Genomic DNA, 4047 nt, shown 5'->3' with positions numbered 1-4047 from the left:
AAAAAAAAAAAAAAATTAAATATCCAGCCTTAGTACTATATACTGTTTGTTATTTTAAGTGGAGAAGGTAGCACTATTTAATAATCAAGGCATGTATCAATTCTGCTCCTACTTATTGACATTATTCAACAATGATTACTCAGTTAGACTGCCTGTGATTGTGTTTTCCCTATAACATGTGCTAGAAAAAAATCCTGGACATTGTGAGAGGTAAAACAGCATTAGCCTCACGTGCCACAGGAATAAATTTTCCAAAAATCTTTCAGTGTAGCCCTCTAAGAAGGCTTTAAAAAATGTTAAATATAATTTAATTGAGTGGCTTAAAAAAGTCTTTGTTGAGTACATTAATAATGAATACTAGCTTGCAAATTTCATCTAATTAAATTTCCTACTACTGTTGAGTACCCACAGAATTATAGCTTGCGTAAGAATATTACCAACCATGCACCTTGTAGAATATGGTACTGGGGAGTTGATTCCGCTGGCTCTGTTCTTAAACTTTGAACCCCAATTTTTAAAATTAAAAGGGAAAAGTTATTTTTCAAATACAAGATACTGATCTAGCCTACAGATTTCATTACAAAATTCTGCCTTGTGATAATCCCCAAAATAATACAGAACAAGGCACAAACCAGTGATTTTTAACTTAGCAAAAGTGAGCTTGGCATTTTATCCATATGTCAAAATACAAGACTAGGCTTTCAGTGAAATAGCTGATGAGAATTCTCCCTCTGCAGCATTATCACATGCACCATCAATTCCTGCCACGCCTAAGTCTAGCATCATGCTAGCACATTAAGGCAGAAGGTATTCTATACAGAGTTCACTGGACCAGAAGGACAAAGTTAGAAAGGGAGGTGGAGGCCAGGCGCCGTGGCTCATGCCTGTAATCCTAGCACTTTGGGAGGCCCAGGCAGGTGGATCACCTGAGGTCGAGACTTCAAGATCAGCCTGGCCAACATGGGGAAACCTCATTTCTACTAAAAATACAAAAATTAGCCAGGGCGTGGTGGTGGGCGCTTGTAATCTCAACTACTCAGGAGGCTGAGGCAAGGGAATCGCTTGAACCTAGGAGGCAGAGGTTGCAGTGAGCCAAGATCGCATCACTGCATTCCAGCCTGGGCGACAGAGCAAAAACTCAAAAAAAAAAAAAAAAAAAAAAGGGGGAGGTGGAGAGAAAGAAGAGAAGAAATTTTTAAAAGGTAGGCCGTGCAATACTAACCAGATCATGGCTGCCTAGCTAATATGGGCCACTTGCTATGGAAGAAAAATGCTGAACACTCCAGGTTGTGTAAATTTCTGTAAACACCTAAACACAAACACACACACACACACACACACAATACCAACCTAATTGGGAACATTAATATATGTTGATCCTTTACTATGTTACGGTTTTGAAAATAAAAGCTAAAGTTAAAATATCTGCACTCTCTAAATTGCCTTCATATTTTCCTGAGGAAGAAGCTAGTTAGTGTTTCTTAAGGGGAAGGGGGCTGGCTTGTCATGATGGTTATAAAGATTAAGATTCCCTCTGACTTTTTTCCCCACTCAAGTTTTACCAGTAACTCACTGAAACCCTTATTAAATATGTACACTTAAGCACAAATACTAAATGCTGACAATAAGGACAAGTTCAGACATTTTAACAATGGACTGTGTTATTTAAAAATAATGGGTGGGTTTTTTGCTAGGTACAGTGGCTCACGCCTGTAATTCCAGCACTTTGGGAGGCCGAGGCGGGCAGATCACGAGGTCAGGAGTTCAAGACCAGCCTGACCAACATTGTGAAACCCCGTCTCTACTAAAAATACAAAACTTAGCTGAGTGTGGTGGTGGGCGCCTGTAATCTCAGCTACTTAGGAGGCTGAGGCAGAAGACTCGCTTGAATCCAGGAGGCAGAGGTTGCAGTGAGCCGAGATTGTGTGCCATTGTACTCCAGCCTGGGTGACAGAGTGAGACACCATCTCAAATTTTAAAACATTAAAAAAAGTTAAATGGATTTTTCAAAATGAAAATAATATTCAAAAATTTAGAAGTTTTTTTTTTGTTGTTTTGTTTTGTTTTGTTTTTGAGACAGAGCTTCATTCTTCTTGCCCAGGTTGGAGTGTGATCGTGTGGTCTTGGCTCACTGCAACCTCCAGCTACCAGGTTCAAGCAATTCTCCTGCCTCAGCCTCCCAAGCTGCTGGGATTACAGGTGCCCACCACCATGATAGGCTAATTTTTTTCTATTTTTAGTAGAAACAGGATTTCACCGTGTTGGCCAGGCTGGTCTTGAACTCCTGACCTTGGGTGATCCACCTCCCTCAGTTTCCCAGATTATTGGGATTGATTATAGGCGTGAGCCAATGTGTCCAACCGAAGTTTTTTTTTTTTTTTTTAAACTAAGAGTCAGGTAAATAAATCTCCTTGTTCTATTGCTGATATCATCAGTGTCCAAAACTAAGCAGTGTGACAAGATAGAAATAATCAACTTTTGACAAAAACTAGACATTTCTTAAGCTACATAGACCAAACTTGCCATGTTTCATAAGAGTCTGGTAAATAAAATGTATTACTCCTTAACTGTTTCTTTTGTTGTTGTTGAAACGGAGATTTGTTCTGTTGCCCAAGCTGGAGTGCAGTGGAATCTCAGCTAACTGCAACCTCCACCTACTGGGTTCAAGCGATTCTCGTTCCTCAGCCTCAGGAGTAACTAGGATTACAAGTGCATGCCACCACAGCTGGCTATTTTTTGTATTTTTGTAGAGTTGGGGTTCACCATGTTAGCCAGGCTGCTTTCAAACTCCTGAGCTCAGGTGATCCGCCCACCTCGGCCTCCCAAAGTGCTGGGATTACAGGCATTAGCCGCTGTGCCCAGCCCTTAACTGTTTCTAATGGAACTTTTAAAAAACAAATTTCCATACATATTCTACTTCCACATAGGAACATTTCATACATAATTATATTGCCCAGGAAAGGGCAATCTATAAAGGATCAAAATACATTTTACTCCTTTATTCAATTGACAAAATGCTAAACTTTACCTTGCTACCTTCAACAAAATATTAGTATGGGCCAAAAAGATATGTTTCCCCCATCAAAATTCTAATGCATTTCTAGATATTTTTGGACTGATTTCCCAACATATTAAATATTAGATTACACTCCAAACTCTGATTACTGTATGGCATGCAAGAAAACAATTCTAAACTGTATTGGTTATTAATAAGTTTAAGTTCATTCACATCAAGTGTCACATGAACACTACCTACCTAACTGGCTAAGACCCGAAATTAAGCAATGATCATCTGATCGATTCTGTAGGCTTGTGAAGTGGTGCTTGCTTAATGTCCAAATGTCCTTCTTCATATTGATCAAAGTGATTACCCTGAAAAAAGATGATGACAGCTATTTTTCAAGAGCAATAAATGTCAAATTTGTTAACAGCCTATTTAAGTTTTTTCTTTCCTTTTTTTTTTTTTAACCTAAAAGGAGACTGCAATCTTTTTCAGTAGACAATCAAAACCACACGACAAATTCCAACTTTTAAAAATTTTATGAAAAACGTTTTAGGGCCGGGCACAGTGGCTCACGCCTGTAATCCCAGCACTTTGGGAGGCAGAGGCAAGAAGATCACTTGAACCCAAGAGTTGAAAACCAGCCAGAGCAACACAATGAGACCCTGTTTCTGAAGAAAAAAAAAAAAAAATTCAATTAGCCACACATGGTGGTGTGAACCTGTAGTGCCAGCTATTCAGGAGGCTGAAGTGGGAGGCTGACTTGAGCTCAGGAGGTCGAGACAACAGTGAACTGTGATCAAGCCACTGCACACCAAGCGTGAATGACAGAACGAGACCCTATTTCAAACAAAACAAAACAAAACGTATTAGGAATCTAGGCCTAGCAATCTGAACTGTTCTCCTCCTAACAGGTGTTGAAATTGTCAACTAAAACACTATCTACCATTTGGGACACCAACCCTCTTAGACTGACTACATTAGGAAAACTATACGGATTCTTACCAACAGGCAGAGCGCGGCCGGCTCCCTCAGGGCCCTCCAGG

Source organism: Colobus angolensis, unplaced genomic scaffold (assembly GCF_000951035.1).
Source record: "Colobus angolensis palliatus isolate OR3802 unplaced genomic scaffold, Cang.pa_1.0 Scaffold840, whole genome shotgun sequence".
Lineage (NCBI taxonomy): Eukaryota > Metazoa > Chordata > Mammalia > Primates > Cercopithecidae > Colobus > Colobus angolensis.
Note: the sequence above shows the minus strand (reverse complement) of the source record.